The following is a 23689-nucleotide window of genomic DNA, read 5'->3' as shown; positions in this document are numbered from 1 at the left end:
AAATGGTTATAGACTCATTTACTGGAATAACATCATCAATTACTTTCACTTCCTTAGGCAAATGATGATTAGACTTTCCTACGAACATTATTTCAGTTTTATCCACGTTTAGTTTCAAACCTTGTTCTCCCATCCACTCCTCAATTTTATACATATATTTACTCAGTAAATTTTCAAAATTTATATCCCACCCACCTACTGGAAAAAATAAAATGATATCGTAATTCGGTATTCAACTCCTAAAGATTCAAATAATTGGCCTATAGCAGCATATAGATATTAAATAATAGAGCATAAAGTACCGAGCCCTGTGGTACTCCACTCTTAGCTGAATATTCTCCTGAGATCTTACATCCATTTCTCACTTGGAAAGAACGTCCTATAAGGTACATTTTAAACCAATTGAAAACAGCATCATTCATTCCAAGGTTAAACAGTCTCACCAATAATTTATAAAGATCAATTGAGTCGAATGCTCCAGATATATCCAATAACACAAGACAAAAAGTCATATGTTGATCCATCCCTAATCGTAGGGTATCAATTAAAGAAATCAATAATAATTCTACACTGTGAGCTTTCCGAAAACCAAATTGATTGCAGTCCAAGCAATCAGTCTTCTGTACAAAAGAGAGAACAATTTTTTTTGCTTCGAGACTGGTCTAACAGTAGATTGTTTATAAACCACTTGGAAAAATTCCATCTTCCAGTGATTTGTTTACAATTTTAGAATTTACCGGGGTCACCTTGTTAACCATTTGTCTAATAACTGTTGAAGAGCCAGGATCTTGTATTGCACGGGTTGGATAGATTGAAGCACTCTGCTATCTAAATAGGTTTTAGCACTGACAACATTATCCGGCTAGTCAACATCTATTATCCAGATAGTGACACTGAATATCCATATATAGATATATATATACATAGAGTGTGCGTATCTGTGTATGTGTATACATACATATAAATAAATATATACACACACACATATATATGTAGTTCAGTGGAGTTGTTTTGTGAAGATAGTTATTGTTCTATTAGGCTTCCATGGCTGGTGTCATGATTGTAGCAGTTTTCTGGATCTTGCTGTGTCGGAGTGGAAAGAACCGACGTTCCAGACATCGTGCTGTGGTTTTCTTTAGGGTATGCTATGAGGTCTGCAGTGCGTCTTTATATATAGTGGGTTTCACAGACCTGATTGAGAACAGGGCAGTCTGTGGATCAAGACATTTGAATTTTGGTGGGAAAGTTCGTTAGAAATCCCTGTTTTAATGTTGAATATTGGTGGGAGTGTTTGTGGATCGAATAAGCATAAAAAAAACTCTGAAGCTACTAGATCAGCTGAATATAGAAATTTAAGCAAAGATGTGAGCACAACTATAACAATACTACTACTAGTAATTATTTCTGTAGTGCTACCAGATGCACTCAGCGCTGCACAGTCACAAAGAATAAGAAAACAGTCCCTGCTTGAAAGAGCTTACAATTTAAACAGGCAAGATAGAGAAACATGATGTCATGGATACAATTAAGGGGAACGGTTAATCAGCAGGCTGGGTTGGAGGGCAGAGGGGTGTACAGGACAATCAAGCCATTGTGACATCACTGCCCGGGCTGGCTCTTATTGGTGGAATGAGGCATTATGACATCACAAGCTCAGCTCTGCTTCCCAAAGACTGAAACTCTTCTCACTACTACTACTACGAATTATTTCTATAGCAGACGCACGCAGCGCTTTACAGAGTCACAAAGAAGAAGAAACTGCCCCTGCTCAAAAGAGCTTACAATCTAAACAGGCAAGACAGACAAACAAGATGTCATGGATACAGTTAAGGGAAATGGTTAATCAGCAGGCTGGGTTGGAGGGCAGAGGAGTAGGGTTAAGGATTGAAAGCTATATCAAAAAGGTGGGTTTTCAGTCTGCTTTTAAACAAGGGAAGGGGCTTGACAGACAAACTCAAGTAATTTATTCCATGTATAGGGGGCAGCTAGATGAAAGGAACGAAGTCTGTAATTGACAGTGGAGGAGAAGGGTAACGCTAAGAGTGACTTATCTGAGGAACGGAGTTCTCTGGGAGGTGTATAAGGAGAGAGAAGCGAGGAGAGATATTGAGGGGCAGCAGAATGAACACACTTGTAGGTCAGCAATAAGATCTTGAACTGTATGTGATGGCAGATAGGGAGGCAGTGAAGTGATTTAAGGAGAGGGGTGACATGAGCGTAGCGAGGTTGGTAGAAGATGAGTCGCGCAGCAGAGTTTTGCACAGATTGCAAGGGGGAGAGGCGACACTGCGGGATACCAGTTAGGAGTAGATTGCAGTAATCTAAGCGTGAGGTTACGAGAGCTCGAACAAGGGTCCGGGAAATGTGCTCAGAGAGGAAGGGGTGATATTGAAGAGACAGAAGTGGCAGGTCTTAGCCATATACTCCCCCCCACCCCCCCACATGTACACATATATTAGCTATCTAATTTAATTCCTGTTCTAACAGTTTGCAAAAGGAAACATGCAGGCAAGCCAATAGAGTACAGTAATAGCAACACAAAACATTATATACTTCTCCCTCTGTATTTGCTGTGATAGGGGATTAACAGAACCGCAAATACTGAAAAACCGCAAATAACTTTTTTATATGTTGTTCGCTGTTTTCTATTAAAAACCATCGTGAATATAGTGAAACCGCGGATAACATGGTGGGAGACCTGGCCTATTTCTGAAGGAAAGGCCAAACATGGTGAACAAAGTGCTGGGAATCAGCGATTTTCTCTGTGCAAGCTGATGTAATTTGGGGGGAGGAGCCAGCAAGCTAAAAACCGTGAGTAATCAAAACCGAGAATACGGAGGGAGAAGTATAATACACAATTCTTCAAGCCTTCATTAAGGGAGAATTTGACAAAACTCTAAGGGAAAAAACTGAAATAAAGAAACTGTTTTGAACTCCCCTTGGAGAGCAGTATAGAAAATTGAATAAAGATATAACTGAAGATTCAAGTATTAGACATTTATTTGGCTATCTTATTCCATCTTCCGGGGTTTGGTACTGCTATGGATTTTGGGACCACAGGACCCAAAACACTTGTGAAGTAGTAGAAGTGCATCAAAAGTCAGTACGGGCAAAGGCGCAGAAGTCAGTAAATGGGATGGGGTAGGACTGCTCCCAGATCTAAGGGAGGGACTGGATTCTGCTAGTGAAGTTGAAGGCTTCAAAGCTGGAGCAGTTGTCCTGCTCTGAATTGGCTTTTACTTCTATTCATCTTTCCCCATGCTAGTTCAAAATTCAATGGTCAGTAAGACTGGGAAGGAGTCCCAGAGCAGCAGATATACAAAAAAAGGCTCTGTTGCTGCTCTGGTGTGTCTCCATAGAGCAAGGGAGCAGAGCTGTATGTCCTACCTCATGTAGGGAAGGGGTAAAACGCGGACCTCTCGGACCTAAACCCGCACATCCTTAAAAATCTGAGGTCCGTGCCGTTTGTAGTTAGTTTCTGGCTCTGACAGACCTCGGTGACAATTTAGCACTGACGGATCCGTCTCAGCATAGGGGGGGGGAAAAGTATTAGGATCCGTCAGCGCTAAATTGTCACGGAGGTCTATCAGAGCCGATTTACTGGGGCTGCAGGAAACCAGTTTAAAGGATTTGTTTTAGAGCCGCTCCAGCACTAGTCTCTGGCTCCGACAGACCTCGGTGACATTTTAGCGCTGACGGATCCTAATACTTTTCCCCCCCTATGCTGAGACGGATCCGTCAGCGCTAAATTGTCACCGAGGTCTGTCAGAGCCAGAAACTAACTACAAACGGCACGGACCTCCGATTTTTAAGGACGTGCGGGTTTAGATCCGCCAGGTCCGTCAAGTCCGCGTTTTACCCCTTCCCCCCTCATGTACCTTCCAGGTTTCACTCTCTATCACTCACACTTCCATGCAAGGATTTTGGCTTCCAAATATTTGAAATTGCTGCTGTACATGTTTTGGACTCTAATGTCTTTCTTTGCTCTTGCTTGCATGAACCTTGCATGAACCTTGCATGAATTTTAACTGGGGGACAGTAGAGCGATTTCAGTGAACAGCATGACGAGAAGATAGTATTGCTATCTGTTGCAAGCTACTTCATATAATCCTTTTTTTTGGGGGGGGTTGTAAAATTAACGAATGGGAGGCATGGCTTATTTAATTTTCACAACAAAAATTCATTTTAAGGGCTGCAGCAGCTGAAATAGATGTCTGGGGTCAGGTGAAGCAACGTTTGCTCTTTCTATTTTACATTTTGTCATAAATAAACAAAAAAACAAAAGAAAAGAAAATCCTGTTTATTAATGTTGAAAATATCTATCTTTACAGCAGTCTGTAATATGTTGATGGGGTGAGCTAGGTGACTGGGAACTCCTGATAATCACATTATGATAACAAAGTGTCTTTGATCAGTAGAGCTGGTGAGAGATCCTTAATAAACAGTTGTTAGCCCCCCAAAAAGGAGTATCCTGTGGCATCAATGTCCATGTGAATCCTTACATCTTGAACTTTTTGGCGTTAAAACCACAGTTGGTAGATTTTTACATGAGAGATCTAGGGCTAGGTTCATGCTGTTTACGTTATGTCCCATTTTCACTCTATGGGATTCACTAACCTGTGTACCAATCCGATTCCGATCCGTGAATGCAAATGAGGGGATATGGCATGCAAAGTAGGCAGGGACGCGATTCACTAAAAAAAAAAAAAAAAGAGGGACCTTACTGGGCTGGCCGATCCAAAAACAAGCAACTGCTAAGGACTAGTCGCTTGTGCAAAAACCCTACTCTCAGCCCCAATTCTCCTGCCTTTTGCCACCCCTATATTCTTCTGCTCCCTTCCCTGCAGCACGAGCTCGTGAGTAAAAAAAAAAAAAAAGCACGGACTGCAAATGCATGCGCAGACCATGTACAGGCAAAGTAGATGGTCTGCGCATGTGCTGGGATCGCTTTTCAGTGATCCGTGCGGTTGGTTGGGGGCGTAACTCCAATCGGCCTGCTTTGCAAGCAGGCACGTTCAGAATTGGTCGCCTGGCCTTAGATCGCCCATGGATCGGATCCGTGGGCTTAGTGAATCTAGCCCTATGTTCTGAATTGCCAAAATATGCATGTAAGCAAGAGTGTGGAGTCTGTATACCAAACCTCTGACTCCAAAGCCTCTATTTTTCTATTGTCCAACTCCTACTGATATTAAGCTTTAAATTTTTTGTACTGTATCTAAAGTACTGACATATAATGTTTAATGTTTACCACTACTTAGTAAATATAACATATTTATCAGTGCTTTAGATTAGAGAGTGCACGGGGACAGAAATCCCACCCATCCCCGCCCGTCCCCACCAAGATCCTCTCCATCCCCACCCGTCCCCGCCAGGATCCTCTCTGATCCCACCCGTCCCCGTCAGAATCCTTTCCGTCCCCACCCATCCCCGCAAGGAATTACCTCCATCCTCATAAAAAGCAGCAATTACTTCTGACAGGATCATCAATTGCACAGTTTCTTTTGTGTTTGCGCTGCTGTTTTCCTTGTGGAATCTCTTTGGTGGAACCCTTTTTTTGTTTTCTGTTCAGGTAATTAACTTAAAAAACCCCTCTTTTACTAAGACTGACGTATACATTATATTATATGGATGAACCCTGCTTCCAAAGCCTTCCATCCCTATGGGAGTCCCGTTGGCTAGAAGGGGGTCCCCGTGGGAGTCCCGTGGGCCATAGGGGTTCCCTGTTGGAGTCCTGTGGGTTAGGGAGGGATTCCCACGGGACCCCCGTTCCCGTGCAGACCTCTACTTTAGATCCAGGACAAAATACAGTCGTCATCAAATTAAGTAGATAGTTAGCCAGTTGGGTGGGAGGCTTAGAGTTGGGAGGGCTAGGATGGGAGATGGACAAGAGAGGTAAGGTGGTGAAAACGGTGAAAAGTAGCAGCAACAATCCTATGTGTTATTATAAACGTGTTGAAAAATCCAAAGTTTTTATTTCAACCTTAAATTGCTTAAATGAGGACTTAACGTGGATTTGAATAGGGAGGGAATTTCAATAGGGACAGCAAAGTAAAAAGCTAGGGGCTAGAAAGGACCAAACAATTAATAGAGTGAAAGAGATGGGTCTGAAAATATGAGAGAGTAACTTTTGCTAGATAATGTGGAAGGCCAATTATGTAACAGTAGTAAACTCACATTTGTTCTGCCTGTGAAAAGAGTTTACTGGATATTGCTTTTGTGTTTGGGTCCTTAAGTTTTTAAATTTGAGGACGAGTGCTGCCAAGCCAGGGTGAGGAAGACTGTAGCACATCTGCCAAGGGCAATAATTTTCTTCAAGTACCTCCCTACCTCTAGACTAGAGAGCTACATGAGAATCTCTTCATAAAGGTGATTAATAAATCCAAATAATGAATGAATGGGGATTGTGGGAATCTTATAAATGCCACGGGATTCCCACAACAGTATGGCCAAAATCTGTGATGACACCAGAATGAGGCTTGGAATCACTGAGAGAGACACATGGAATACCGGAGTGAGGCTTGGAACCTATGGAGAAATACACTTGGAATGCCCAGAGAGGTTGCTGGAACACTCACTGGTTGAATAGTAAATACCATTCAAAAAAAAATCACAGGTTGGGAGAAAACAGACTAAATAAATGAGTGTCGACTCCTGTGGGTGTGGTTGGGGATGGAGGAAATTAATTGTGGGGATGGAATAGATCTTAGTAGATATGGGTGGGTATGGGTTAGATTCTATTGAGGATGAGTGAAATATCTGTTCCAGACTCCATCCCACTGTCAGTGGCCTGAGAAATCCCCACAGGATGCTAAACTATGGCGGCGAAAAGGGAGAACAGAATGCTAGGAATGATAAAGAAGGGGATCATGAACAGATCGGAGAAGGTTATCATGCCGCCCTCACCTGGAGTACTGCGTCCAGCACTGGTCGCCGTACATGAAGAAGGACACGGTACTACTCGAAAGGGTCCAGAGAAGAGCGACTAAAATGGTTAAGGGGCTGGAGGAGTTGCCGTACAGTGAGAGATTGGAGAAACTGGACCTCTTCTCCCTTGAAAAAAGGAGACTGAGAGGGGACATGATCGAGACATTCAAGACTTAGTAGATAAAGATGGGTTGTTCACCCTCTCCAAGTTAAAAGGGGACAGATTCCGTACAAACGTAAGGAAGTTCTTCTTCACCCAGAGAGTGGTAGAAAACTGGAACGCTCTTCCGGAGTCTGTCATAGGGGAAAACACCTCCAGGGATTCAAGACAAAGTTAGAAAGTTCCTGCTGAACCAGAACGTACACAGGTAGGGCTAGTCTCAGTTAGGGCGCTGGTCTTTGACCAGAGGGCCGCCGCGTGAGCAGACTGCTGGGCATGATGGACCACTGGTCTTACCCAGCAGCGGCAATTCGTATGTTCTTATGTTCTTTTCTTAACACTGCCTTGCCAAGCGGCACCTCCTGGTGTTACTACTTGTGAGCCATTTCCTGGTCTCTGTCTCAAGGATCCATTGCCGAGATGAGGGCCTCTGTTTGGGTAGTGTGTCTATGTGGACAGCTTTCATTGAATACTTGGTGCCTGGTTTTGTGGTTAATATAGTAAGATAGCTAGCTGCCTGTTTCTCGCTGTCCATCACAAGGCTGGCATCTTCTTAAACTGAGAAAATGCACTTACTCTTTCATTCAACATCTCTCTCCCTCCCTCCCTGCTCCCCACAGCCATTTTAAATTTATAAAATACACTGATCACACAGTCAGTAGGTTCTGATTATCTCAGTGGGTGTTTGGCATTTTTCACATCCTTTTGTAGGTAGAGGTGTGAAAGCCAGTTGACAGGCTAGGCTGTTCCTGGTTCTCTGACAGCACAGTTTCGGTCCAGGGCAATTGTGATGAAGTGTTGTGACAGAAGAGCAGAGGCCCTTTTATTTTATCTTAAATTATAACGTGCGCTTAATTCAGCCATTTTGTCTCGGGGGGGGGAACGACCATGTGTCCAATATCTATGGATACTTTTTCTTACTACAGCTTAATCTACTAGCACAGGCTGGGAAAAAGACTGCTGCCATGATAACAGAGGTTGGAAGGGGGGGGGGGGTGTTATCCGGTTATTTAAAAACTTAGTGTGCATAAGCTTCCTTCCACTAGCACAGCTGAAATTCAAGTGGAGGTTGTGTGTACATATGGATTGGGGTGTGGGGGGAAGGGGGAGGACAGTTTCCATCCTTGCAAGGGGGAGAGTGATGGAAAAATGGTGTTTTGTAACTGGTGTCTGCCATGTGGCAGCTGTCTCCTGGCTTCCAGGGTCTAGCAGTACTTCATCCTGTCAGGAAGGTACAGCTCCTCAGAGAAGCAATCAGAAGCAAAGACCTGGGAAATTCAGAAGTGTGTTTGTCTTAATGTCTCTCTCCCTCATTCTTAAAGCACAAAATCCGGCAACATGTATTTTCCTGCAAGGGAACGATAGAGAAAATCCGGATATACAGTACTGAGATTGGGTTATACTGATATCCTGTGCTAAGAGTGACTTTTAGCAGTTCATGCAAAACAGCATGGCAGGATACTTTAAAATAGGAGCCCGGTTTCCTCCTCTTCCTTCTCTTCTTCCCCCACCCCCCTTTTCAAAAAACAAAACAAAACCCAACATTGTAAAGAAAACAGGATCTTTCTCCCAAGTTAATTAAATGAAAGCCTCTAATGGCAGAGGGCATTGTTTGCTTTGGTGTAAGGCATCTTGTGCCAGCTGCAATGTAAAAACGGTGCTTTGGCATGCTGCAGGAGTTTCTCGGGGGGTCTGGCTGTGAGATGGAGTTTTTTGGTGTATTGGGGGGGGGGAGCGGGTTTACTGGAAGAAAATGATGGCTCATGGCAGATGTGCTGCAGACCTCCGCTGTGTGGGAATGGCTCACAGTGCTTCTGCTCCCTTCCTCTCCTTAGTTGGTACCCTGCCCCCACCCATCCCTCTAAACATGAGCCCTGCGAGGCGGTGGCATATCATGTGACCAGAACAGTCCAGAGAGGTCAGGACAAGAGAGGAGGATTCTGCTGTTTCTCATTACAGAGAGGCATAGAGAGAGACATACATCATACAACTCCCCCCTCCCCCCCTTGCAATTCATAATTAGGAACTGGGATAATAATATCTATAACGAGCCACCTAACTGGTTTGGTAAGTATGCACAGAAGTGTGCACATACACAATCTATTCTCTTGAGTACACAAATGTTTCAAGGCTTAACTTTCATGCACATGTGTCCACCATTGCTGGTCCCACTGCCAGAGGTAAACTTGTGCACATACAGGAAGTATACGTGTATGCTTACCCACAGGGGGACAAGTTTATAAAGCACTTTTCTGGCCCTTTTATAAAATTGTGTGAGGGCATTTAAAGGTAGAAACGTATAAAAGCAGTACCGTCTTACAGCTGGCTGTGCATATGTGATCTTGGCAGCAGTTTTTGGGTGGGGCTACAGAAGAACTGCAGTGTATGTGCACGTTATAAAACACACACACATAAACGCACACTCACATACACACAATCACTCCCCCCCCCCTTGCAATTCATAATTAGGAATTGGGAGGAGTGGCCTAGTGGTTATAGCAGCACCCCGATGTGAGTTCGATTCCCTCTGCAGCTCCTTGTGACTTTGGGCAAGTCACTTAACACGTCATGGCCCCAGGTACAAAATAAGTTCCTGTCTAAAATATGTAAACCACTTTGAATGTGCAAACCACACAGTAAAGGCAGTATATCAAGCCCCATCTCCTTTACTCTTTTTGCTCTCTCTCAGAGCAGGTATAATTTGTGTGCTGCTGGGGGAGGGGGAAGGTTGTAGGAGTTTGTATTTGCTAAAGCTACATAAATGCCTAATACTTTACCCCTTTATTGTCCAGCAGTTTTGAAAGAAGTCACTTTTTTTGCTTAAAGCTCTGCTTTACGCATTCAAATAGTTTAAAAAAAAATACCCCCTTAGTACCCAAGGCAGGTAAGCAGATTTGTACCTCTTTTCACTTCTGTTCTTCCCCATCTTTCACAGACAGTGTAGTTTTCTTCCTGGCTGGCAGGAGGCACGTGGTACTTTATTTCTTCTCGTCTGAGGTATAGTAGGAGCTACATGGGCAAACTACAGCCCGCGATTAGTTTTTTCAATCCGGCCTGTGGCATCAAAGGCGGCCATAGTTTGCCCATGTCTTCGCAGCCGAGAGCAGAATCATCCATCCCTTTGCTCTCTTGCTGCACTGGTGCCCAGCACCTCCGCAGATAGCGACTTCAGCCAGCCTCAGGACTAACTCCACTATCCCAAAATAGTTTGTGTTAAATATATGCTAATCATATTGGTACAGCAAAAAACAACCTGGAATATCCCCAATGCCATTTCACACAATTGAAATGACTTAAAAGTGCAGAAAACAGAAAAATTGTCCTACAACTCTCCAGCCTGCGTAGTGGTACGTGCCAATCAGAAGAGAGTACTTAGTGACCAATAGCTAACCGCGTCCAGTGCGCTCCCCAGGAAGTGTAATCACAGGATGGCAGTCGTGGTTGCTGTAGCGATGTTCTCAATCCCCACCCCCTTCTCAATCAGTGACACTGTGTATAGGAAGTGCTTTGCTAGGTCCTCGCAATGAGCAGCAGGGTGGTGGGGTCCCCGCTGCACAGTCTGCGTACGTGGGACATTCCGGTCCCGGCCGCCATCTTGGATCAACTCATTATAAAGGGTAAGGTAGGGTCGCTGGGGAAGGCGAGAGGGATAGCTCACTTATTTGACTGGAACTTTAACTTCAGGTTTGTTTGACCTGTAAGCCCTTTCTTCATAGGTGCCAACTAGAAGGGAGCTCATAGATTTCATCTCGAAGAGCTAAAAGCAGTGAAATATCAGTGTTTGTAGTTTTCAGCCTTTCTCAGTAAAATGGGAAGCCCTTGTGTTGACTCTCATCTTACTGACATTTTTTGTCTGGATCATGAGTATGGCTCTAGCATGGGCAGCAGAGAAATATACTTGGGAAAAATTTTTAGTTTTTTAAAAACCTGCCTAAGTCCCAATAAATATTGCAGTTCTTGTCTCGAAGCCTGTACAAATTAGTAAGATTAGCAACTCTGGAGAATATCTCGCAGTACCTGAAGGTATCACTATCTTGGCTACAGCCCCAATTCTATAGAGGACTATCATAGTCTTGGAGGAGAGCTCAAATCTGTAGAGAAATATGAGTATCCCCAGGACGAGTGCTCAGATCTGAAGGGTCTAAAAACCAAAGTAGCTGAATCAGAGGCCCGGATTCTCAAAACTTTAACGCGGTCGCTAAACTGGTTTCAGCCGCCCAGTCCTTCAGGGAAAATACCATATATGTTAAAGACACTTTGTAAAAACATAATTCTGCTACTATTTGGGTTTCTGCCAGGTACTTGTGACCTGGATTGTTGTTGTCCCCCCCTCCCCCCTTTTGCCCTGCCCCTCTGTCAAATTTAAGAACCCATAGTGATCCACAAGTCAAAGTTTGCCCACCCCTGGACTAGCAGCTCCTGCAAGAATAGCACAGCACGAGATCTACGTGATCCCACCTGTGTAGTGCATAGGTGACACTGGAACCTGGCTATTCATCTGCTGCTGGGCCCACACTATTGCTTTGCTGCAACTCCTGAGAAGCTTTGGGCAGCTGTCCACTTGCCCACACTAAACAGTGGCTGCTAATAGACTCTGCTGTCATTTTCTGTTTTTATCTTCCAACTGACAAACTTTGCAATCCCTTTCTTTCTCTTGGAGATTCTCTGTGCATGTTCCATGCCACATTGAATTCAGCCCTGTCCCCTCCCCAACCCCCTCCATTCCATGATGCAAGAATGATAATTATTCAATTGGAAGAAAATATGACACATTCTTAGCATATTTTTTGTTGTTTTCTGTGTTTTTTTTAGAAATTCAGAGCTGGATTTGTAGGTGCATTAGATAGATTGTGATCCCACCAGGATAGATAGGGAAAATGCTTGAAGTACCTGGATGTAAACCACTTTGAGTGTGGTTGTATAACTACAAAAAGGTGGTATACGAGTCCCAATCCCTCTTTCTCTTTTTGCTGTTTTAATTTTCAGCTTCTAAGCCTGGCTGAAGCATGGAGATATTGCAAGATTAATATGGATTGTACTATATAGGTTAATAATTACTACTATTACTGGTATACATTTAGCTGTGCATGGTGAGCAAGGCTAAGCAAGTCTGAATAGTGATAGCCGCAAAGGCAGCAATCTTGAGAATCTTATTATATACCACCTAAAAGGGACTTCATAATACTTTAGTTGGTTTGAAAAGGTCTTGGCGGTCCATGGTGAAATGGGCTAGCTGTTCTTCCAGTGTGTACTAATAGGGGCAGGTGGGGTCCTGGAGCACATGACTGTCTCATCTTCTTGTGCTGTATAATGCTCTTATGGGGACATCTATTGGCTAGATGGAAAAGTTCTAGATGGAAGCACAAGGCATTTGGAAACTACATCCCCCATCAGGCTGGGATGAGAGTGACACAAATGAGACACTGCAGCCGAGGGGTGAAATAGGATTAGAGGGGATGCGTCTGGTGTAGAAGGAGTTAAACCGGACAAAAATATTGCTTGATTTATATCCTATTACATTTTAAACAGTAGAAATCTACCCTGTAGAGATGACTTGGAATTAACTACGTTATTGATTTGATGTATAAAGGAGACCGTCTGGATTATGGAGGCACATGGTTTTTTTAAAGCAACAAAAGTATTCCAACTCTTACTTTTAAACTCAGTGAGCAGCTAAACCAAATTCTTAGTATTCCCTTTTTTAAAAAAATTGGTTATGTTTTGTTCCCTGAGAGATGTTGGTGCTTAATGTTTGATGGCTCATCCTACCTTGTAATGTGCATAATTCTGACCTAGGTCAGAGGCTGGCAACCGTGGTCCTCGAGGACCACAACCCAGTCAGGTTTCCAAGATTTCCACAATGAATATGCATGGGACTGAGTTGTATGTACTATGTAAGCAAATAAATCTCATGCATATTTATTGTGGAAATCTTGAAAACCCAACTGGGTTGTGGCCCTCGAAGGCCATAATTGCATATTTCTGGCCTAAGTAAATGGTGGGGCTGTTATGTTGAGTCTTATCCTTAGAGATATCCCAAGGGGACATGTATAAATCTATACTGTTACTGCTTACCTTTTTTAAAAGGGCTGCTAGGCATTCACAACGCCATCCATGTGACAAGCTGCTGAAGAGCACCCCAGGAAAAGGATTTTAAAAACGTTGGAACATAGAACATAATAGTGGACAAAGGCTTTTGTCCTTCCAGATTTTTCATTTACTTTTTCTGCTGCAGCACTACAGAGGCCACTCGACCCTTGGCTTTATCCTTTACTCCTTCCTAACTAGGAACTTTTATTCCGAGTAAGAAAGCGGTAAAATAATTTTGGTACAAAAAAAGGATGATGGTCGATGAATAAGCATCAGCCACAAAACTGAAGGACAGGCGAGTGCTAGTGTTTGAAAATTCTGGCTACACAAAAGCTTTAAATATATTTCTCTGCACTTTCCCCCACCCCAAGCCTTTCTTTTACTGATGAATTGCAGTTAAGAATTTGTTCCTTGTAAAGTAAAACTTTTTTTTTTTTTCTGCTAAGCCCTCGGGCTCTCATCAGAGAGAAAGCAAGGTGTGTACACATACAGAATGAGAAGGGCCAGATTTCTTTAAGTAAACAGATTTCTTCACAGGGATAGAACATATTTAATACATCCCTCGGAACAGACAGTAGCAGAGTGAGATGAAGCACTTGGCTCTGGTATAATGCTGATGATGTTAAATCATCAGCATATGATAGGGGCACTCTCTCCGTCTCTGGGACCAAGAGGCATCAGATCTGAATGCGGCCTAGGTTTTCTTACAGTCCCTCGTTGCAAGGAACATCGCTTGGGCTTTCCCCCCCCCTCCCCCCACCCCAAATATTGTCTTTGCAGTTAGTATAGAAACTTCCATTTTTTTTCTGTCACATTATTAGCTGGCCTAGGGCTGATGTGTATATCTTAGGCTTGGTCACAGACTTAACCTGGTTTCTCTTCCTCAAGTGGTTGGCATGCTGCTCTGTGGCCTGATGGCTGTGAGGAGGCCAAGCCCATGTTGAAGTCTCAACCCTCTGCCTCTGAACCTGTTGATGGTGGGGGAGAATGAAAAAAAGTTTAGGAAAGGGGGGGGGACTTTGCAAGCAGAGTAGCAGAATTTCTGGGGTCATGTATTTTGCTAGTCTTTGGGAATGGTGACATGAGAGATATGGAGTCTGAACAGAGCAAAAAAGTTTCTGTCTTTCCCTGTTCTCTTCATGGGTCACAATTAAATTGGTCCCAGAAAAATCTCATAGACTTCGGGGGGGGGGGGGGGAGGAGGGGGGCAGACAAGAAGTGCTAAGTTTTGTCTAGGTTCTAGAGAAGGATGCAGAGGATGTGTGGCTACTGCCTTTCAGGCAAACTGTGGTAGTGATGGTGTGTGTCTGTCAGGTGAACAGTGGTGCATAAATGACAATTCTTGCAGAAAAGTGAAGTAATTTGCACTTTGATATTTCATTATGGGCTCTTCACTTCTTATAAATGTAGGATAACCCAGTACGGACATAGTGAGTCAAGATGATCCTCAAGGATTTGTATGCCAAATGTTTTTTATTTTGCATCCACAGGGAAAATTGCTTAGTTTATAGTCTTAAGCGCGCGAGACAAACGAGCGCCGACAATTCAGCGCAAGACTTCAGCTTGCCGCAGGAAAACCTTCTTTTAAAGGGCTCCGACGGGGGGTGTTGTTGGGGAACACCCCCCCTCACTTTACTTAATAGGGATCGCGCTGGCATTGGGGGGGGGCTTGGGGGGTTGTAACCCCACATTATACTGGAAACTTAACTTTTCCCCCCACACCCCCTCAACACGGCAATGCGAGGCAGTGCGATCCCTATTAAGTAGAGTGGGGGTTCCCCCCCCACACCTCCTGTCGGAGCTCTTTAAAAGAAGGTTTTCCTGCGGCACGCTGAAGTCTTGCGCTGAATTGTCAGTGTGCGTTTGTCTCACGCGCTTTTGTCCCGTCATCGTCTAATAGCTCCTATAGGGAGGATAGTCTCTTTACTGGAAATATCTTTGCCTCAGGAAGTGGGGATTAGTTTTGGATGCATATTGAGCACTCTGTCGTCCTGCAAACCTGCGCCAGGCTCCCACAGGAGCAGCGGCATGTGGCTCTAGCCAAGGATATTGAGCTGCAGCTAGAGAAGAAAAAGATTGAAATCATAGGGGTGAAGAAACCTCACGGTGCACTGCAATTGGAAACCCAAGAGTGAGGACAATTAGGACAGATCAGAAAGAAGAAGGGAGAAGGGTGGGAAAAAAAGCACATTTTTGACAAAAGCAGATCATGAATAGTCAAGAGCTGCTCTATTTGTACTCATTTATCGAAAGCTTTCATTTTAAAGCACTTACCCCCCTCTTTTACGAACGCATAGCGGTAACTGCTCCGACACTCATAGGAATTCTATGAGTGTCGGAGCAGTTGCTGCCGGCGCTAAAACCGGCACTATGCGTTCGTAAAAGAGGGGATTATTAAAGTTCCTCATGAGAATTGGGATCGCCTTAGTTTTCCTTTCTGGTGGGTGAGCTTATACTTAACTTATAAGTATGAGAAAATGAATGCTGACTTGCTAGGGCATAATAAGATATTCAAATTGGTTTGGGGGTCCATTGACGTCTTTTGTAGATTTGTTATAGTTGCCCTTTATCTTTATTTTCCACTAGTCTTTAAGCCCGTTACATTAACGGGTGCTAGAATAGATGTGTAGACTTTTAGCACAATGGGGGGCTGAGGCATTTTTTTCTTTCTGTCCCATGTCCAGCAGTACCCCTTCCCTGCTCCCCATGTCCAGCAGTAACCCCTCTCTCTTCCTTTTACTTACCCATATTCAGGCTCCAATTTCCCTTTTTACCTTCCCTATTTCCACCTTTTTCTCCCCATCCAGCATCATTCCTTCTTCTCTCTCTCTCTCTGCTATCCCATCCAGCATGCTGCTGTCTCTGTCTTGCCCTCCATCAAGAATCACCCCATCTTTCTCTATATATTTCTTCCCTCACCCATCACCAATTTATTTGTCAATCCCTAGTATCCCTTCCCCCTCATCCAACATGGCTCCCTTTGTCTCTGTTTCCCCTTTCCAACATCCAGTGTCATCCTTTTACAAAATTTCAAGTTCAGTGACAGAGCAGCAGTAGTATCAGATGTAAAAAGAAAGTCCACTTGCTGCAACTGGAAGTGGCCCTTTCCCCCTTCTCAGTTCCTTCAGCAGTACTGCTCCCAGCGATCATCCTTGCCGCTTCACTCGAGCCCGCTATCGCGATGCAGTAGTAACTTCACCCTCTGCCTGGGTTTCTGCACCCGGGTGCCCACACCACCCTCCACTTTCTCTCCTCCTATCACCCAGATCCCTGGGCCCTCTCCTCCCGGCCTGGCTCTCCCCCTATAGCGCTTCACAGGAGGAATGGGGTCACACAAACTATAGCGCGGGAGCGGCCGCTCTCAACCCGACCCTTTACCTGCTCTTCCTGGTCTGCCCCGAATAAAGAGAGAGAGAGAGCGAGCAATCTACAATTTAAAAAAGGTTACTGAGGATCGCGGCTGGCTGTAGCGAACCTCGCAGGCGCTAAGCACCTCGGTAGCACGTTCCCTCTGACGCGATCCAGTGCGTCAGAGGGAACATGCTACTGAGGTGCAGAGCGGCCAGCGAGGTTCGCTACAGCCAGCCGCGATCCTCAGTAGGTTTTGGCAGATAGAAGAGGCCTTTGGTGGACTCCACCAGTAGGCCTCCCTTTCTTTTCCCCTCCCCCTTTCCAATAGCACCTCTTCGTGCTCCTCTTGTCCAGCAGTAGGCCTCCCTTCCTTTCCTCCCCTTTTTCTATCCCCCCAACAGTCCAGCATCTCCCATCAACCAAGCATCTCCCCTCTGTCTCCTCCTGTCAGCCGCTGCCATGGTGTTCAGCTCCGGCGCGTTGCTCAAAGGCAGAGCAGCGGGAGCAGCGCCACCAGCAGCAGCGCTTCCGGACACTGTGAGAGCCCTTCTCTGCTGAGGAGCTTCGGGGGCTGCTGCTGTTAGCCCTTGCAGAGACGTCTTCCGATATAGGTTCGATTTTTACATGTCACCGCTGAGCTGGCGGCAGTGTCAGCGCCGCTTTCCCTCTCAGTGGGCCGGGTTTTTTTTTAAATTTGGAAAGCCACTGCCGCAGCTCCTCTCTCGATCCTGGTGCAGTTCCAGAGAGGAGCCGTTACGATGCACAGTGAGAGCCGGGGATGAGGAAGGCCGCCGCAGCTGTGTAAGTTGTTTTTTTTTTTTAATTTGAAAGCCGCCGCTGCAGCTGGGGCCACGCATGCACACTCGTATTTTCGCGACGGATCAGGGAACACGTTTTTTTTAGTGCGCATGCGCGGCCTATCATTTTATTATATTAGATTGTTTTGCACCCGCACATCCGGGGGGGGAGGCGGGAGGGGGGTATATCTTTTGTTTTGGTATTATTCCTGATGGTAATGATGGATGGGGGAGGGAATTTTTATCTTTTGTATAGATTCTGATTGTTTATAAGTGATTATTTGATTATTATTATTTGTATGTAAATTGTATTGCACTTTTTGTTGGCATTAAAAACTAAATAAAGTTAAAAAAAAGGTTCCTCATGAGAGACTCCTGAGAAAATTAAAAAGTGCTAGGATATGAGGCAGTGTTCATTTGAACAGAAAACAGAGGATAGGTTAAAATGGCCATTTTTTCTCAATGGTTGATGGAAGTAGAGTGTCACAGGGATCTGTACTGGTACTGGTGCTATTTAATTCCTCCTTATACAAAACCACGCGTCAAAAGCCCCGAAGCCCTTTAAATCCCTATGGACTTCTGGGCTGTTACCAAACAGTGTTTTTTGTAAAAGGGAGGGTAAAATATTTATAAATGATTTGAAAATCAGAACAAGTAAGGTGATTAACCCCTCCTCCCCCCCCCCCCTTTTTTTTTTTACAAAAGCATAGTGTGGTTTTTAGCACCGGCCCCGGTGGTAACAGCTCTTAAAGCTCATAGAATTCCTATGAGTGTTCGAGCTGTTTCGCTGCTGGCGCTAAAAACTGCGCTACGCTTTTGTAAAAGGAGGGGTAAATTTGCAGATGACATGAAACTAATCAAAGTTGTTAAAACAAACGACGGCTCTGAAAAATTGCAGCAAGAGCTTAGGAAATTGGAAGACTGAGCATCTAAATAGCAGATATAATTTAGTGTGGACAATTCAAAGTGATCCACGTTGGGAAGAATAATCTAAATCAGTGTTCTTCAACCTTTTTACACCTATGGACCTGCGGAAATAAAAGAAATTTTGTGGACCAGCACCGGTCCATGGACCGGCGGTTGAAGAACGCTGGGCTAAGTCGTGGGCTGGACTCCACCCATCTCCGCCCCAGACCCTGCCCCCATAATAGTACTAATTGTAACACTATTTTTTCCGGTTCATAGACAGTAACGCGGAAGACAAAGGCGCGCGCCGACAACTGAGCGCAAGATGGAGGCGCGCGCTGAAGAAAAAGACTGTTTTTAGGGGCTGCGACGGGGGGTTTTGTTGGGAAGCCCCCCCACTTTACTTAATACAGATCGTGGTGGCGTGGGGGGTTTGGGGGGTTGTAACCCCCCACATTTTAGTGAAAACGTAACTTTTTCCCTAAAAACAGAGAAAAAGTTAAGTTTTCAGTAAAATGTGGGGGGTTACAACCCCCCAAACCCCCCACAATGCCCCCACAACGCGGCGTGATCTATATCCACACCCCCTGTCGTAGCTCCTTCGGCGCGCGCCTCCGCGCTGCGCTCAGTTATCTGCTCGCGCCTTTGTCCCGGCGCACTTTTGACCTGACACCATTTTTTCCATTCATTTTTCATATATACACACAATATATTTGTAATTTGTAATTTATTTCTTATATACCGCTACATCCGTTAGGTTCTAAGCGGTTTACAGAAAATATACATTAAGATTAGAAATAAGAAAGGTACTTGAAAAATTCCCTTACTGTATAATCTTTACAACACAAATGGTTAACCACAAAATTAAACTACACAAAGCACACTATGCTTCTCAACATTAATTCCTACCAGAACACAGATAACCCCTATGCAAATATGGGACCAACAACTAAAAGTACTAATATATACAAAAGTGTTCTCCCCAGAAATTTTTTCCAGCTGGGTGGCATGAAAAAGTAGCCGGGGGGGGGCGGGGGGGGAAATTTGGTGGTGGGGAAAATTAACCCCCTCTTTTACTAAGGTGCGCTAACATTTTTAGCATGTGCAAACTCCCGCACTACGCGGGAAAACTAACACCAGCTCAATGCTGTCATTAGCGTCTAGCATGCATGGTAATTCTGCGCCCGCTAAGCACACACTAAAACCATTTTCGCAACTTAGTAAAAGGAGCCCTAAATGTGTACTATTTTTATTAGTTAATTATTATTATTTTCCAATGCTCAATATGACTTCCTTTTTTAAGGTTTGACATTTGTTCCAGAATATTTGTACTAAATTTAAGAAGCATCCAATGCTAGAATGGAATAATTAGATATTTGCCCTCTTTCAAATGGTATAGAGATTTAAAAAAGGGAAAGGTGTTAATGAAGTCATTAGGTTCAATCTAGCCATTTATTTCTGCATGAATTTAAACAACTAAAAAAAAAAGATAAATATAGCTCATCCAGTCATACAAGAATGGCTCTACAGCAGGAGTGCCCACATATTTTGGGCTTGCGAGCTACTTTTAAAATGACCAAGTCAAAATGATTTACCAACAATAAAATTTTAAAAAACACAAAGCACACTGTACGCAGAGAAAATGTTAAGTATCATTTATATTCCGCGGGTTTTCAAAGAGGTCAAGGCAGATGACTTTATGCAATGTCACCTCAGGAACAACTATACAAAAATAGACAAATATTCCCCCTTCCTTTTTACTAATCCACAATAGCGGTTTTTAGCGCAGGGAGATGCGCTGAATGCTCTGCGCTGCTCTCGATGCTCATAGGCTCCCTGTGCTTAAAACCGCTATTGCGGTTTAGTAAAAGGGGGCCATGGTGCAAAATATAGACAGCAGATATAAATTCTCAAAATGGACACATTTTGATCACTAAATTGAAAAAAAAATCATTTTTCCTACCTTTTTGTCTGGTGATTTCATGAGTCTCTGGTTGCACTTCCTTCTGACTGTAAATCCAATATTTCTTTCTTTCTGCCACTTCCCTTTTCTTTCTGTCTCTCTTTCTTTCTCTCTCCCCCTGCCCCCTCTTTATTTCTGCCTTTCTTTCTCTCTCTCTCTCCCCCTGCCTGTCTATCTTTCTCTCTCCCCCTGACCCCCAAGCCATCGGCAGATTTCTCCACTTCCCCGATTCTTTCCCTACCCCCTAAGCCACCACGCTGATTTCTCCCTGCTGCTTTCCTGAGCTAAGCCAGGCACGTACAAGCGCCGGACCCACAAGACTTCACCTCTGACGTCAATTCTAATGTCGGAGAGGAAGTTCCAGGCCAGTCAGACAGCAATTGGCTAGCCCAGAACTACCTCTCCGTCGTCAGAATCGACGTCGGAGGTGAAGTCTAGTGAGTCTGGCACTTGTATGCGCCTGGCCTGGCTCGGGGAGGCAGGAAGAAAAAGATTGCAAAGGCGACGCAATCGACTCACATTGCCTTTGCGATCTACTGGTCGTTGTGACGTCAGAGAGAAAGCTTCCAGTTCAGGCGCAGGACGCGCGTAGGCTTTGTGCACTGCGGCAGTGAGGAAGAGGGAGCCGGCCCAAAGATAATGCCGCATCGATCGCACTGTGGACCGGCGGTTGAAAAACACTGTGTTGTGCCCGATGCACATGCCGGCCCTGTTGACCAGCAGGAAATTTCTGCGGACCGGCGGTTGAAGAACACTGATCTAAATCATAGTTACCTTTGCTAGGGTCCACCTTAGAAGTCAGCACCTGAGCAAAAGATTTAAGTGTCATTGTAGACAGTATGTTGAAATCTGCCCAGTATGCAGGATTCTTGGAATGATTAGGAAAGAGATGGTAAATAAGACCAAGGATATTATAATGCTTCTGTATTGCTTGTTCTGTGGTATGACCTCTCCTTGAGTAGTGCATTCAGTTCTGGATGGAACTCCTCTCATACGAGGAAAGACTAAAGAGGTTTGGGCTCTTCAGCTTGGAAAAGAGACAGCTGAGGGGGAGATAAGATTGAGGTCTTCAAAATCCTGAGTGGTGTAGAACCGGTAAAAGTGAATACTTTCAAAAAGTACAAAGATTAGGGGGCACTCAGTAAAATGACATGGAAATACTTTTAAAACAAATAGGAGGAAATATTTTTTTTCACTCAAAGAATAGTTTAAACTCTGGAACTCTTTGCCAGAGGATATAGTAACAGTGGTTAGGTTTAAAAAAGGTTTGGACAAGTTCTGGAGAAAATCAAGGTTTAGTAAAAATTTCTTATACCGCTTAATCAGAAATGCAAAACGGTGTACAATAAAATACGTATACAACTTACAGTAATGCAAAAGATAAATATTAAAACAAATACATATCATTACTGGGGATTGATTAGTAAAAACAAACAAGATTCAACAGACGAACCAAAAAACAAGAGGAAAAGAAGGGCAGAACTACAATATATAAAGAAAAGGACAAAAAAGGAAAAAACAATAGGAAATAGGGTTCAACTGAAAACAAGAAAGAGATTTTTTTTTTTTGCCCTTATGAGGGCAGTTATGTATCAAAAGCATCTAGAAATAAAAAAAAAGTCCATAATCTGCTATTAAGATGGATATGGAGGAAGCCACTGCTCGCCCAGGAATCAGTAGCTTGGAATGTTGTTACTGTTTGGGTTTCTGCCAGGTATCTTGGAACCAGGCTACTGGGCTAGATGGACCATTGCTCTGAACCACTTACATGCATAGTATATACATATAGATTCCCCCACCCAAAAAAAAAACCAAAACCAAAAAAAACAACAACCATAAATATCCCCGTCAGAATCCTCTAGGACAGGGATCTCAAAGTCCCTCCTTGAGGGCCGCAATCCAGTCGGGTTTTTAGGATTTTCCCAATGAATATGCATTGAAAGCAGTGCATGCACATAGATCTCATGCATATTCATGGGGGAAATCCTGAAAACCCGACTGGATTGCGGCCCTCGAGGAGGGACTTTGACACCCCTGCTCTAGGACTATGCATACTTGGAAAGTAGACTAAACTTTGGTTTATATCAGCAGCACTGTACTTCCTAGTGTAAAAATTAATGTTATTTTCTTCAAAAGTTTAAAACAAGAGGAACTCTTTTGTTAGACACGTCAGCCCGGAGAGGGACTGGATTGTATTTTAATGCGCTCTTGTGCTTTGGGCTCAAACAATGAGCTGTTTTGTGGCTTTCATGAGCTTTGCATTTCTTGCTTGCTCTGTGCATTGTGTGTTTCTTCCTATGGATGTGGCGATATGGGGAGTCGGAGGGGGGAGGGGACGGAAGAGCAAAAGGAAGAACTTATCATGTTTAAGACAGGACAGAATCACTGCCGTGAACCTTGAGCAGTGGTTCCAGGGGACTTGATGTGCTCTTGTCTGTCGCAGTTTTCAGCTGGCTCAAAATCTGCTGGACAGGTTGATCTAGTCCTGGTTAATCCATTGCATGCAGGAACTTGTAATTTTATTTATTTTTTTTTAATATCGAAAATACCATAGGGAAATCATAGCTTAGTGAATCCAACCCTAGAAACACCTTATCATGCATATTTTGAGCTTTTTGGCATAATTGGCAACACTACCGTCGAGGGGTACATATTTTTCTCATGGGCTGTGGTTGAGAGTTAGGTGTTCCCTGACTTAGGGTTGGTTTATTTTTAAAAAAATTTAAATACTCCCTCTTCTCTCCCCCTACTTTAGCAAGCATAGTTTGACTTTCTCGATTATTAATCCTTTGACTGGAGGATGAGAAAGGGGATGCAGCGGGCTAGGGGTGGTGAAAGACTGGTGGCGGAGATGTGGCTGTGCTGACACGGTTGCAGCTTCAGCCCTCTATGGTCACGTTTTATCCTCCCGGAGGAAACAGCTTTAGCTAATGTCTTCCTGTTCAGACTGCATGAGGAAGAGCTGCAGCCCCCCCACCCCCAGGCTGCTGTGAACTAGATTTCCAGTTAAACAGAGCATGTTGAAATAATCTTATTCATGTTTTAAGTGCAACGAGCGATAGTAACCTGTAATGCAGTAACACCCACAAGCACAGTGTACATTATTTTTCTTAATTCGTTTTTAAGTTGTGAATCTAGCTAACGGGTTCTCATTGGGGAAGTTTAGTGTAGTTTATTTCTTGATAAATCTTGCATTTGGTGAGACAGCAAAGTAGTTTACAAAGGTAAATTAAAAGGAAGTGGATTAAGGACTGTATGAGGGAGCCTATTTAGACAAGAAAGAATAACGGGAAGAAAATGTTGGTCATGGAGGAAGAACCACTGAACTGTTTCAGAGAAAAGAACACTACCGAGAGCACATAAAACGGAAATTATGGACAATGTCGGAAAGTAGACAGGGGGGGCAGCAGGATGAACAAACAGCACAGAGAGCAGGCAACGAGGGAACATGTATGCTGTTGTCTGAAGGCCTGCACATAAAATTAGACAAAGCCTAGT

At 44.0% G+C, this 23689-nt stretch overlaps 1 protein-coding gene across 11 annotated transcripts in view; it reads left to right on the top strand.

Moving 5' to 3' along the window:
• RREB1 (ras responsive element binding protein 1) overlaps window positions 1–23689 on the top strand; it is a 305141-nt gene that overhangs the window by 162190 nt on the left and 119262 nt on the right. The gene's annotated exons all lie outside the window — the stretch shown is intronic.

This window comes from Geotrypetes seraphini, chromosome 2, assembly GCF_902459505.1.
Source record: "Geotrypetes seraphini chromosome 2, aGeoSer1.1, whole genome shotgun sequence".
NCBI lineage: Eukaryota > Metazoa > Chordata > Amphibia > Gymnophiona > Dermophiidae > Geotrypetes > Geotrypetes seraphini.
Note: the sequence above shows the minus strand (reverse complement) of the source record. Positions and strands in the feature narration are given on the sequence as shown.